The sequence below is a fragment of the Cupressus sempervirens genome, chromosome 4, assembly GCF_028749045.1.
Source record: "Cupressus sempervirens isolate cs-2001-9-10 chromosome 4, ASM2874904v1, whole genome shotgun sequence".
Taxonomy (NCBI): domain Eukaryota; kingdom Viridiplantae; phylum Streptophyta; class Pinopsida; order Cupressales; family Cupressaceae; genus Cupressus; species Cupressus sempervirens.
Genome location: NC_143121.1, coordinates 750,157,571 through 750,173,142, shown reverse-complemented (window position 1 = coordinate 750,173,142; position 15,572 = coordinate 750,157,571). Strand labels below are relative to the sequence as shown.

General features: G+C 34.8%; 1 pseudogene; it reads left to right on the top strand.

The window, feature by feature from the left end:
* The first annotated feature begins 4,467 nt into the window (after positions 1-4,467).
* Positions 4,468-6,248, top strand: LOC149563535 (low affinity inorganic phosphate transporter 3-like; annotated as a pseudogene).
* Positions 6,249-15,572: the final 9,324 nt, after the last annotated feature.

Below are 15,572 nucleotides of genomic sequence, written 5' to 3'. Positions count from 1 at the left end.
CAGATCATATGATTGAACTTTTAGTAGAAGTTCAAGTGGCACTCTCCACTTGCAAAATTTTACAAGATAACTGGGATAAGACATTGGCTCTTATTCTCAAGGTACACTCCAAATTTCTAGCACATTTTGGTGTCTCTATTTGAATCTATTGTATAAGTCTTTGGGATTATTGTAAAAAAGGGGGAGTAAGTGGTAGGAGACATGTGGAGACAATAAGGAAGAAAATAGATTGACATATGTACAGATAAAGGCTATGTATATATTATGCCATATGTAGGAGGGAGATATGTAAGATATGTATTTACAACAGCTTAACAAAGATCAATTTTGAAAAATCAAAAATTATTATGTCAGTATACATAAGGGTCATAAGTGTTTTTGTCACTAATGCCAAAGGGGAAGATTGTTGGCATTATGTTTTATTTGTCATTAGTGACAACACTTATTTGATTCTATATGTTCACTAAGCTCTTCACTCAGTCTATAGTTTACACCAAGCATATAGTGGTTGCTAATTAAGTTAATCACTTAAGTAGTTCACACCGAGCATTCTTGAAGCTATCGAGTGAGTATGTAGTCTAGCAATGTTTACCGACCATACAATGTTCACTAAGTAGAGAGTGGTCACCGAGCTTCATAGTATCTACCAAGTTATCAATTTGTGTGATTTAAAGCCAGTATCTACCGAGTGATGGATGTGTAGTGTTTATTGAGTGAAAGCAAGGTAAACAAAAAATTTAGTATCTACCGAGTGACACTATATCTATCGAGTCTCCAATGGTTACCGAGTTTGAAGCTATGTTGTGTGATCAATATGGACCATGCTTCTACTTCTATTGAGTGCATGACAATGCTGAGTAATGCAGTGGATGCCAAGTATTAGAAGTTCACCAAGTCAGCTTCAGAACTTGAGTTTTCTACTATTTGGCTGACTGAGTAATATTTTGTTTACTTTTGTTTTAGCTGACCTTGTATTTGTAATCATTGGAATGGTATATATGTAATGTATTGTACCATTTGCAATGCATGGATGTATGAACAAGTATGGATGAGAATATCAAGGAATGAATATGTAATGCAAATCAATAGTAGAGTAGAGTATTCAGCAAGGTCTTCAAGGAGTAGTAAAGTTATATCAATCACAAGAGGTGATCTATATATCAAGGATCTAATCACCAATCAAGTTGTAAGTCAGATCCACTATTTCATCCTGACAAGTGAACTAGTTTTTCAAATCTTTTAATAAGGTAGACTTAATAGTCTTTGTATAAATCTCTTAACATAGTGCATACTTCATTGTATGTTTTTAAAACCTCTAACAAGGTGGATCTAGCAGTCCAAATTGCTCTCAACAGGGCAGATCATCAGAAGTGGTCAATGTAAGCCCTAACAGGCCAACTTTATATTGTAGTAGTGAAGTTTTGTGGGTATCATCCCCACCCTAGGTTTATTTTCTATTTGGAAAGTTTCTGGATCACCAAAATACTGTGTTCATGTGTTATGAATGTTTATCTTTTCTTATACATACAATAGATTAGATAAATGAATGGTGAAAGGATTAAGTGCCAAAATTAATTTAAAGTTTTTGAGGTTACTGATTCACCCCTCCCCTCTCAGTAACCTAGCTAGTCTTGTTCTTTCCAATAGAAATTAAACATGCAGAATAAAATAGTTATGTCAATGTAAGAAAAAATGACAACCAAAGTTATAATATATTAAAAATATAGAATAATTTTTAATATTAGGAATACATTTGATATAATAAAATTAAATAAATGGAAAACAAAATATAAGAAAATAGAAACTCATATTTGACTTCACAAAATAACATTAAATTTCTCAACAAATAAATTTATTAAACTGTATCATTAAAACAAGCTTAAAATAAATGAATAAAAGTATAAATTTAAGATATAATTCAATCATTATAATAAACTAAAAAAATAATGTAGAAATTATCAAAAGATATATATCAATAGAATGCTCCACCACTCTATAATACTAAACATCCAATCGATTTGAGACTCATATTTGACTCTATAATAATAAGAAATGGAAAACAAAATATAAGAAAATAGAAGCTCATATTTGACTTCACAAAATAACATTAAATTTCTCAACAAATAAATTTATTAAACTATATCATTAAAACAAGCTTAAAATAAATGAATAAAAGTATAAATTTAAGATATAATTCAATCATTATAATAAACTAAAAAATTAATATAGAAATTATCAAAAGATATATATCAATAGAATGCTCCACCACTCTATAATACTAAACATCCAATCGATTTGAGATCCACCTAACAGAACACAGATGAATTTAGTAAAGGTAAATTGTACCCTTTTCACTAGACTGCTAGTGACTCATTTTTTTCCTCCACCTCCCTCAATAACTTCAAAATTATAATTTATAATTTGTTCGATATAATTTTATTTAAAAAAGATACAACTAACTTTATACCACTCCCCAAGTAGGAGTATTTGGTATACACTCTCCTAAGGGTTTTACTCCACAAAGAATTGAGATGACCATTTCATAGGATGCATTCATTGCTCATCTCTAATTTTCCAACTCATCACTTTCCATCATTGATAAAGTCCAAAACCTATTTGTCACATAAATAAGCTTCGGAGCATGTTCTTGATGATGCCCTGCAAAGCTGTCCCTTCTTTATGTTTTCCCTACTCTCAACAAATTCAGATGAGCTTCCTTGCACCTACGAATTTCATTGTCTAATGAAACCAATACAATTTAAAATAGTATATTTCTAAGAATAGAAATATACTATTTTAAATTGTATTGGTTTCATTAGACAATGAAATTCGTAGTTGCAAGGAAGCTCATTTGAATTTATTTCTGAATATTCTTAGAAAAGGACCTCTTCTTGAGGGTTTCCATGAGTTTTAAGTCCTGGGAAGATATGCAAGTATAGTACCACCTTATCCATTCATATTGGTAGACTTTTGACCTATTCCTCTCTTCAATTCTAGTTCACTTAATTCATAAAGTGGGTATTTAGTCTCTTCGGCCTTGGTGGCATGATTGGAAGTGGTATCCTACCACTCCATTTTCTAATTATAAGCCAAGTCTGGGATATCAATGGCTTTTGCCCCATCTTTCGATGGTGGAAATGCTCAACTAAAGATGGCATTTGCAATCTTCTCTGCATCAATGGAGAAAATGCTTTGATACCATTTGGAGTGCTATAACAGAACCTAAGATTGCCCATTTTGCCTTGTGCCTTGCCTTCCAAGGCCTTCCCCTAGGGTCTCGGCTCAAATATATTGGGGTTCTAGATCCCAGATGCCCTCTTTGTGGACAATCAGAGTCTTTCTTACATATCTTCTACTTTTGTAGGCGTGCCCAGAATTATTGGCACTAGATTCATGATTTTTTCAAGCCATTCAGGCCTAAACCTTTTTCTTGGCACATGATTTTGCTAAGTGATTCTCCTAGAATCCCACAAAAATTCACCTAGATTTGGCATATTTTCAAGATGGAAATTTTGTTTACTCTGTGGAAAGATAAGAATGTTTTTTTATTTTCACACAACCTTTTAGATATTAATATTGCAATGTACACTAAGGCATGCATTTGTAATAATGTAATTATGCAGATTTAGGTGCAAGCTAATAAAGTTTCTCTTGAGGTAGCTCACCTATAGGAGTTGCTGAACCACTGGGGCAATGCTCTCTACACTATTGATAGAGTTCCTCCTGATGCCTTATAAGAAAACTTGATGCCTGGTGTCGTCATTCGTGGCATCATTCCTCAGGTCGCCACTCACACACCTCATGCTCCTAAGCTTCCTGCCACCACTCTCCTAGCAGTGGCAATGGTGGATGGAGGCATCGCTTAGCTTCCCCACCCCATGGTGGTTTTGGTTGGTCCCTGGCTCCTCCTCCTAGTGCTTGTCAGGTGTTTTCTAGGAAATGGCCTCACCTGGATCTGGTGATTTCTCCTCTTCAGCCAGAGTTCAAAGATGAGGAGGCTACCATTGATCCTCCTACTACTACTACTGAAGATGGCTAGACTATTCATAACCCACCCCCGAATCCAAAAGATGATTAGGGCTTTGCAAATAGAGAGTAACCACCACCCTCGATTGGCACTACTTTGGCCACCTAAGGTTGCCTTATATATGTTTTTTCTTATGAATAGTGTATGATTTGTGTTGTGCCCATGTGTTTTTGCTCTGACTATGGCTGTGTGAACTCATTTGTGGGGTGATCTTTTATCCCCTGACCCTTTTTTGTGAATTGTATTCTTAGTATATTTTTATTAATAGGAAATGACTATTCATCAAAAAAAAAATTTCTTAGAAAATACCCCCAAAATATTATATATCTATAAATATTCTTTGACTATAGGAGAAAAGAATAAAGCTAGACAACAGACAGTAGAACAAATTCTAGCTGTGTATATTATAACACATAAATTTATAGTGATTTGTGGAAAACATGATAAAGGTTTAGCTTATTGATTTTTTTTATTAAGTATTAAAGACTGAATATCCATTCCACCAAATTCAAGTCAGCACAATCTCAACCTTATCTCTTTCACATATCCGGAACCTTGCACTAAGAAAGAGTGATCCCTATTAGACTCTTTTGTAAGATCCTTAGAACCCTTTGAGAATCCTTTCATAGAAATTGTCAATCCGTAGTTCAAAAATTTCGCTCAGGGTTCTTTCAGTGCTGGACTCTACGCGCATGCAGCTGTACCACTTCAGTGCAATATTTATCGTTGGAATTGGACTTTTCATGGATGCATATGATCTATTCTACATCCTATTTCGAGTCTATTTGGAAACATCTATTATAACGACAGTACACACTAGGGCTCGTTACCCATTGTGGTAAAAGCCCTTGTGAATGGAATAGCCTTGTGTGAGGTCTTTGCAGGTCAACTCTTTTTCGGTTGGGTTGGAGACAGAATGAGATGAAAGAGAGCTTACAAATTCACACTAACTCTAATGGTCTCCAATTCTCTCACTTCTGGCTTCTCCATTGGCAGATCGAGAGAGTGTGTGATTGGCACTTTGTGTTTCTTCAGGTTCTGGTTTGTGTGATTGGCACTATCCTCTGTCTGCAACAATCATGGCAGAATACGTAAACACCAAAACTAGACGAGTTTTCATCGTAGTGGTATTTGGCGTGCAAGGCCTCGGTATTCTGGCTCTCATTGTGTCGGTGAGTATGAAGACTTTGGTCAGTGATTTTTGTCATTCAGGTAGAAGGACATGGTTTGGAGGATTATCTTGATGCTTGGAGCTATTTTCACCGGTTTTACATATTACTGGCATATGAAAATGACTAAAACCACCCAATTTACTATTTTGGTTGCCAAAAACACCATGCAGGTGGCAATTGACATGTCGAGGGTTCTAAATCTGGCGATTGACGAAGATGAATCTGAAGTTCTCAGCATGGAAATTGGGTCCCCTTAGTTTGGATTGTTATCGATGGATTTTGTGAAGCGGCATGGATTAGAATTTCTCGGGACAGCGTCCAGTTGGTTCTTCATGGATATTTCATTCTTTAGTGGTAATCTATTTTAGGACGATATTTATCACAATATCGGATGGTTAAAATGTGTTTATGAGAATCCGTTGGAGGGTGTTGAACGAGCTGCACGAGCTCAGGCTTTGATCGCACTGTGTGGGACTCTGCCAAGGTACATATTTACCATTCTTCTCATAGATCGTATTGGGAGGTTTAGAATTGAGCTAACAAGGTTTTTCTTCATATCAATTTTCTTGTTCACCCTCGTCATTCCTTACGATAGTTTCAGGGTTCACTGGTCCCATGGTTTTCTAGCGATATATTCTCTGACATTTTTCTTTGCAAATTTTGGGCCAAATATGACTACTTTCATTGTGCTAGTGGAGTTGTTTCCTGCTCCCTTGAGATCGATGTGTTATGGTATTTCTGCTGCCACTGGGAAAGCAGGCGCTATCGTCGGAGCATTTGGTTTCGTGTTCGCATCTCAACCCATGGAAAAGAAGGATCCTACGCCTATTGATCTGAATAAGGACCCCTATGAGTGTGAAACCTCTTATCCAACTGGTATAGGAGTGGACAAGGCCATGATTATTCTTGTAATGGCAAGTTGCTTGGGTTTCTTTTGCACATTTCTGGTACCAGAAACAAAGGGAAGATCACTAGAAGATAATGAGGCGAAAACAACCCGAAGATCATTGGAAGATAAAGATGTGGAGCTTGCTAAAATTCAAGCCTAACCTAGTGAATATGGTGGGGAAGGGGAAAATGGAGCATATCTTTATCCAAAAGCATTGTTCATATGAGTGGTTTTTCTAGTGATATTGAAAGAGAGTGGACTAAAGTTTTATTTGAATCTGTTAAGAATAGAGATATTGCAGTTAGACCTTGTTAAGGATAGGGATGTTCTACTTGGATTAATGGCAAGCAGTAGTTGCAAATTCTTACCTTATGTAATATATATTCAACTATTATATAATAATATATTTTTTGTTAAATATCAAATTAAATTCTTGGCTAATGTCAACTTTCCGCTTAAAATTTCAACACTTTTTTCATATATAGCAATTTTCAAGCTATTGTGTGCCACAATAAATAACCTTATTAGCTTAATTAGAACCCTTATGAGTGTGAAACCTCTTATCCAACTAGTATAGGAGTTAACAAGGCCTTGATTATTCTTGCAGTGGCAAGTTGATTGGGTTTCCGTTGCACATTTCTAATACTAGAAACAAGGGGAAGATCATTGGAAGATAATGAGGTGGAAACAAAGGGAAGATCATTGGAAGATAATGGCATGGAACTTTCTAAAATTCAAGCCTAACCTAGTGAATATGGTGGAGAAGGGGAAAATGGAACATATCTTTATCCAAAAAAATTCTATATAGGAGTGGTTTTTCTAGTAATAATTTTTTGATGAATAGACCTTTTCTATTAATAAATAATATACTAAGATTACAATTCACAAAAAAGGGCTAGGGGATACAAGATCACCACATGAGAGTTCACACGGTTGAAGCCAGAATCATAAGCTATTCATTAAAAAAAAAATATAAAGCAACCCTCATGCGGCTAAAGTAGTGCCTATTGAGGGAGGTGGCTTATCACGATAATGGAAACCCCAATCATCTTTAGGATTGGGAGGTAGACTCGGAATAGTCCAGCTATTAGTAGCAACACTAGCAGCTTCAGTGGCTTAGTTAGCATCCTTCATATCTGGCCACGTAGGTGAAAAGTCCATTTCCTAGAGACCACTTGCCAACTGCCAAGAGGAGGAGCCAGGGACTAACTAGTGCCACCATGGGGCAGGGAAACCAAGTCCCACCTCCATCCATCATCACCACTGCTAGGAGAGTGATAGCAAGAAGCCTAGGAACATAGAGTATGCAAGTGGCAGCCTGAAGACTTGCACCTCAAACGGTGGACTCTAGGCATCATGGCATCAACCGCCACATTTGGAGATACCCTGGCAATAGTACAAGGGGCATTGCCCCAATGTTTAAGTAGCTCTTATAGGTGGCCCACATCTAAGGTCACCTGGTTAGCTTGTGCTTGAATCTGCATCATTACATTATTACAAATGCATGCCTTAGTGTACATAGCAATATTAATATCAAGAAAACTATGAATGAAAAGAACAATGTTTCTATCTTTCCATAGAGTGAACAAAATCTTCATCCTAAAGGTATGCCAAATCTAGTTAAATTTTTGAGGGATTCTGGAGGAATCACCCAAAATAACCATGTGCCAAGAAAAGGGTTCAGACCAAAATGGCTTAAAGAAATCATGAATCCAGTTGCAATAATTTTGAACATGTTTATAAAACTAGAAAATATGTAGGAAAGACTCTAGTTGTCCATAGAATGGACATCTAGGACCCAAAACCCCAATATGCTTGAGCCAAGGCCCAAGGGGAAGGCCTTGAAAAGCCAGGCACCAACCAAAATGGGCAATCTTGGGTTTTGTAATAGCACTCTAAACAGTGTCAAAGCACTTTCTCGACTAAGAAAGAGAAGATTGCAAGTGCCATCTCTGATTGTGTGTATCCACCATTAACAGATGGGGATAAAGCCATCTATAAACCAAACATGGTTTGTAACTGGTGAAAGGAGTGGCAAGATACCACTTCCAATTAGTCCACCAAGGTCTAATAGAATGAATACCCACTTTATGAATTAAATGCATTGGAATTGTAGAAACCAATAAGTCAAAAGTCTGCTGATCTGCATGGGCAAGACAGTACTAGACTTTCGTATCTTTCCAAAATCTAAAACTCATGGAGACCCTAGAGAAAAGATCTTTATGAGTCTTGATGCCTCATTTGAAAAAATGCAGAGCATTAGCACCTTTAGTCTTGGCAAGGGGAATACAATGGATGGCAAACAAGGGAGACCACCAAATGTTCTACTGATTCAAAGAGATCCCATCACAAAATTTGTCACTAAAAAAGTAAAGCCAAGGCTTGACAACTTCCCAAGCTTTCCATACACTCTTGATAATAAAACAACCCTATATGAGCATGGGTTCTTGCATGATGAGAAGTGTGTGAAAGCCAATTCCCTTCCTGACATGCATGTTGATGGGAAATCCAAAAGAAATGCAATACTAAACCAAAATCTTCTAGGCTTAGTCTCTAGTGATGGCATGAATAATCTATTTGGTGCATAGAGCAAGGCCTTGCTTCTATGTGGAAAGCAGGACAAGGCCTCCAGACTCTTTTGGGAGACAAAAAAAATCCCAAGAAACTTTGAGAAAGCCATGATCATCAAAACTAGAGGCCTAGAGAAAATCATAGATCAATCACTCTAATTTTTTATATGAGGCACTAGAAGGAGCCCAACAAGAAGAGTAATAGACATGCATTTCTACAAGAACTTTTGAGCGAATCTAGAATTTTCCCACAATAGAAAGTGGTTTCGTAAGCCAATAATCCAATTTCTTAGTAATCTTGGCAAGCACTACATTCCATAGATCCATTAGCGACACTTGAAAAGAAAAAGAAATGCCTAGAAAGTAGAACATCTCCTTGTGAGTGACCCATTTCCATTCAAACTGGCTAAGCCAAGATGGCATTCACAAAAATGAATGGAAATAATAGAGCATTTTTTGCCATTGAATAGTAGAGCTAGAGGCTTGACAAAAAGTATCGAGGCAATTTAAGATGTTATTGATGTTTTCTTCATTCTCCAAAAGAGTGAGAAAGGAATCATTAGCAAAATGACCATTGACCAAATGGGAAGAGGACTGTAGCAAAGAAATGCCACAAACCAAACTTGAAGACATAGATTGGGCTAGCAAATAGCCAAACCCTTTAGCAGCAAGAACATAAGGTGTTGAAGCCAAAGGGCAACCTTGCCTAATGAAACAAAAAGCCCAAAGGCATCAGATTGGGAATTATTGATAGTAATTCAATCATTGGCATATCCAAAGAGAATTTCTAAGGACTACAAAAAATTGGGAGCAAAACCAAGAGCCCAGAGCATAGCCAAAATGAAAATCCATTCAATTTAGTCATAGGCTTTAGCAAAATCTATTTTCAATAAAATAGGTAGCTGCTTGGACTTGCGAGCCCACTCAATTCCTTACTAGATGGCAATATTATTGTCCAGAATACATCTATACTTGATAAAGCAAATTTTTTTAGGTCACACAATTAAAGGTAGGAGGTGGTGAATTTTGAGAGAAATTATCTTGGAAATGATCCTATAAGACACATTCAAAAGGGTAATGGGTCATCAATTACAAATATCCTCAAGATCTCTAGCTTTAGGTATGAATTTAATGTTTCCTTTGGTGATAATAGTTCCTAAAATTTTAGAGAGATAGGCTTCAAGATAAACTTTGTTTAGATCAAGACCAATATGCTCCTAGAGGTGTTTGTAAAATTCACAAGGAAACCCATCACACCTAGGGGATTCATCATCTACCATGGAGAAAACCACCTCTTTGAGGTCTTAGAGGGTAAGAATTTTCTCATAGAAAGCATGTTGCTCAATTGCTAAGCAGTTTGGAGTAACAGAAATATACTTTTTGAGGAAGCAGCAATGTTCTCATAGTGATGAAAAAATGCTTGTAGGATGTTAGGGAGACTAGAGAGAAAAAAAGCATCTTGTTTGATTTTTTTAATCCCAAAATTGGTATGTTGGGCCCGAAGAGCCTAAAAGAACTCCTTCAAGGCTTTATCACCAATCTCCAACCAATGGAGGCAAGCTTTGATTCAGGATCCTCAAGCAACATAATTATCCCCAACCTATTTATCATGGTAAAGTTTAGCAAGATGGATTTTCAAATCAACATCAAAAGGATTAAGGTTGAGAGCCTTAGAAGCTTTTTTGAGCACAAAAGTAGTGGATTCATAAGAGTGCCTTCTAAAAATTGCTAATTATTTTCCATATATGCACAAGAAGTGAGTAGTTCTAGTAATGGCATCATTCCACCACTAAATCCACCCTATCTAGGAATGTGGAAGTGGCTCCAACTTCTAGATACATAGGATATGAGCAATAGTGGAAGCATACATCAGCACAAATGTGTTGAGGAAGAATTGGGACTTGACAACTTCCTAGATAGTTATTTTCCATGAAATCAAAAAATAAATGGGATAGTGGTTGGTTCACAACTTAGGCCAAGTAATTTTGCAAATATTTTACCCATCGTTGATTAAGATCAAGATCCATAGATGTTGCATTATTGCTATGGAGAAGTGCTCAGGTTTGAAACAATGCAAGAAGTTTCCATGTATTTCTAATGGGTCCTATAGAGACAATAAAGTATAGAATATTTTCAATCATTGATCTGAAAGAATATCAATGATGGTCACATTATCACAATTTCAAGTTGCATGTTGTTTAAATAATGTGACAAAATGAGTATTTGACATGTGTCTAGTAGGTCCACATGAGTGTAGTGATATGAGTGTGAATACTAGCCATTTGATGTAGACCAAATTTATGGGGGTTGCATAGTTGTCAAGGGAAGGTGTATGATATTTAGTGAAATCAAAAAAGAAACATTAAGACACATGGATAGGGTGGGACTAGGGGCTTCATAAGCTTCAACAAGACAACGGTGTTTGGAAACAACAAGTATCAAATTATGGTTCACTCATGGTTCATTCTATGCAATTGTTAGAGTATTCTTCCTAGCCATTGATCAAACTAAAATTAATAATTGTTGTGTTCTCATCATAAGAATTAAAAAGGCCATTAATCATAACAACTAAGTGACATGTGTCCTAATAGATCAGTGAGAAAGGACCAAACAAAAGACTTTCAAGCCATCAGATCAAAGAAGGATGTATGAATACCATTTTCTTGCAATAAGAAGGTGTTTAGTAGTTAAAATTTGTGGAAATGTGAGGACATGTCATGTGTCTTAGGTGGGTGTCACCTTATGTAAGAAATCTTTTTTTCTTAGCCATTGATCATGAATAGATCAATGAGAGTCACTATCTCATTACCAAAAGTTGCAAGGATTTGAAGTATAGTGAGATGTGCCCTAGTGGGCCGATAATATGATATATCACCAAGAAAATCTTGATCGTCCAACATCAAACAGATCAACGATAATCACATAGTTGTAAGAGGAACATGAAGGATTTTTAATGAATGTGACTAAGCGACTAAGTGATCATTAAGTAATCCATGGTTGTCACTATATCATTGATTAAAAGTGCATGATTTTTTAGTCTTGCAACAATGTGAGATGTGACCACATGTCTCCCCAATGGAAAGATGACTCAATTTCATGATTAAATCATATCTATTGAAAATACTTTAGATCGATGGCCAACTTTTAAACTCTTTCGCATTGCATACACAGTCAGATTATTGCAAATATTAATGGTGAATTACACTATACACATGTTAATGATTTCAAAATAAAATGTATAAATCAAGTTTCCTTACTTTCCATAGTGCATAATCTTTGGAGCAAACAAACCTAGATTTTCCATATTGATCTAATCATAGATTGTTGCAATCAGAGTGAAGTTTCTTATAGTTACAATCTACGAGATGTACTAGTAAGATCTTTTTACTCTTTTTAGTAAAATTTCTACTATCATGGAATTATTAGAATTTGGGAAATATGCCTATACAAAGAGATTTCTTTAGAAGGACATACTATCAACACATGAATGTTCATGATGATTTCCTAGTACAATTGACCACTTCGACCAATGAAACTACAAAGGGTAAGGAACTAATTCCGAAAAACCCAAGATTAAAAATAGATGAAGGCTTATATGACAAAGGTAATTTTTAAAAAGATGCAGAAACATCAATTGGTGGCCTAGAATTATTTAAGAGATGATTTTCCTAGAGAAATCATCATACATCTCTTAGTAATGTCTAGGAATTTGGTGTTGGGAAGCTTGTTGCACTAGGCATATTTATGGATGCCAACTTGTTGAGCATAATGACCAAGAGGTATGACCCTATAATGCATATGGTGAAGAACTATTCTAGGGATAATCTTTTTAAGGTTACATCCAAGGAAATCAAAGAATTTTATGTTTAATCCCAACACTACCCTACATGAGAAGATTGATTTCAATGATTTGCAATCTATTTATGATGTACAAAGGGTATATATTTGAGGTGGACCTCTACAAGAACATTTTGCTAAGATGGGGAACTTGGTATTAGTAACACCTTCTACCCTAGAGCCTCTTTTGAATAATTATTTCAACCCTAGGGCACATGCTTTGTATATTTCTCTTTGCAAGTTTTTTTGTATGGATGAACAATTGTATGTTCTAACACCTGTATCTTTCATGATGGCCTAGATATTGTAGTATGAGATGAGCTCCATGTTTTACTATGCTTCCTATATGGAAGAAGAGATTCATAATAGGTTGATAGGCATAAGTAAGGGTAAGATTGATGAACCCTTTGGTTGTTATTCTTTTCTCATGTACATGTATCTTTTTAAAGGTATTTTTGCCTTTGGAAAAAATATATAATTGGAATGAGAAAGAGATGGTGAAATGTTGCTAAATGTAAAGTAGTGAAGTTCACTAAAACATTAATAATTTCTTTATTCTATAATTTTTCTTAAATTAATTTATATATCTCAATCTACATATAATTCTTTTGAGGTTACAAAAAAGAATTTTTGAAAAAAGTGAAATTTTGATCAAACTATGGTGTTCGTACATGAGAGGTTTTAAAATTTACCTTTATAGCCAATTAATAAGTAATAATAATAAAATAAGGAAAAATATTTTCATTAATCTTAGGTGTATTAGGTAACTCCCTTTAAAAGGATTTATGAAAATTCATTTATTTGTGTCAAATTATGGTGTCTATACACGAGTGTGGTATGGTCCTGAAATAGGGATTTTGAAAAAGTGATTTTTAGATATCCATACCAAAAATAAAATCTATCATATGGGTATACAAATAAATTACATCTTCAAAAACCATATTACAAAAACAAAACAATTTATTTCTAAAGTTTTTTTATATTTAATCTCTAAATGCCTCAAATTTTGACATTAGTTGACAAAAAATTTCAAAAATAGTAAAAACACTTCCACTTTTTTCCCAAAAGTGAGACCCAACTTCTTGCACTTACCTATACTCATAACCCTTCTTCATATCTATGCAATTAGAGTGTATACTATTCAAGAAATCAGATGTGATTCAAATAGCAATATAACTTTAGATGCTCTAGTTGTAATATTGATAGCTTTTGAATTGGATAACTATGATAACTATGTTCCTAGTTCCAAAGGTATTGAGTCTACATTTAAAAGCCAAACTCTCACTCAAGAAAAAGAGTAAGAAATCAAATGCCAATCAATCAAGAAGTGGAGGAGAAATAGAAGAAAGTTCTAACAGTGATCATGGAGTTGTTGAATCCCTACTTCCAAAGAAATATTCCAAAGGCAGAGGAAAGTACAAAGGCAAGATTACTCTAATCTATTTTTCTTGTTCAAAAAATGGTCACATTACTACTAGGTGCCTGAATAGAGAAAACAAGGATGAAAAGAAAAGCAACAATTACACAAGCAAGAAGGAATTCAACAACTACAATGACAAAGGTAAGAAATCTTGTTTTATGGCTAAAGATTCTAATAATAGTGAAAATAAATGGTATATATTGTTGTAAAAGATGAATTTGATGATGAAGGAGATAAGATGGCACTTATCATTCATGTTAGCAAAATGATACATGGATTATTGATATTGGTTTCTCATATCATATGACTGGAGGTAAAATAAAGTTTGAACACATGTAATACCATGATGGTGGTAGTGTAAGATTTGGAAATAATGAACCTTGTTGCATAAAAGGAAAATGATGTATTTTTTTTATCAAAGAACTTATATGTGATAATGCTTATTGGGTTGAAGGACTAAAGCACAATCTACTAAGTGTGGCACAGTTGAACAATATTGGATTCAATGTAGAATTTATGAATGAGAAGGCCAAACTACTACATGGAAAAGGAAATCTAGTCAGATTTGGCAAACAAACAAAAGGTAATCTATTGTATCTTGATCTCAGTGAAAATTCATGTTTTCTTGCTCAAGTAAAAGAAAGATGGTTATGGCACCAAATATTATGTCATGTAAACTTTGATAATTTGGTTAAGATAAGCAAACATAAAAGAGTAAGAAGTATTCCTAGCTTGAAAAAACTTGATATGGGTCTATGCAAGAATTGCCAAATTGGTAAGATGGGAAAGACTAGTTTTAAAAGAAAGAACTATCATTCTGAAGAATCTTAGAGCTTGTGCATATAGACTTAAGTGGACCTTTTGGAATAGAAAGCTATAGTGGAGATAAGTTTTTTATTCTTTTTATTGATGATTAATCTAGAATAATGTTTGTAATGTATCTAAAAGAAAAATTAGAAGCTTTTCAATATTCAAGTGGTATCTGGCAAGAGTAGAAAAAGAAACTGGAAAGAAGTTAAAATATTTTAGATCAGATAGAGGTTGTGAATTCATCTCCAATGAACTCAATGAATTTTGCATTGAAAAAGAAATTAAAAGACAAGTATTAGGCCCTAGTACACCTCAACAGAATGGTATTGCTAAAAGAAGGAACATATTCATTATGGATTATGTAAGAACATTGATGATAGAAAAGAATGTTGGCATCAAATATTAGAATGAAGCAATCAACACTGTAGTTCATACCTTAAATAGAGTATAGCTGAAGAAAGACTCAAATAAAACTCCTTGTTAACTATTCTATTGCTACAAACCTAATGTAAGTCACTTGAAAACATTTGGTAGCAAATGTTCCATCTTGAAATAATCCAAAAAAATGAAAATTTGATGTCAAAGGTGATGAAGAAATATTCTTAGGATATTCCTACATAAGAAAAGCATACAAGTGCTTGAATTTGTCTACTCATAAAATCATAGAAAATGCACATGTGAGAATTGATGAGTTTGTAGAAAAGAGTGAAGAAGAAAACAACAAAGAGCTAGAGGATTATAGAAGATTTGTTTACTATGAACCTGATACCTTTCCAAATCTATCAAAAAGAAAGGATACTTCACCTCTTGAGTCTCCAAAATCTCCAATAGCTACTGAATTTCAAAC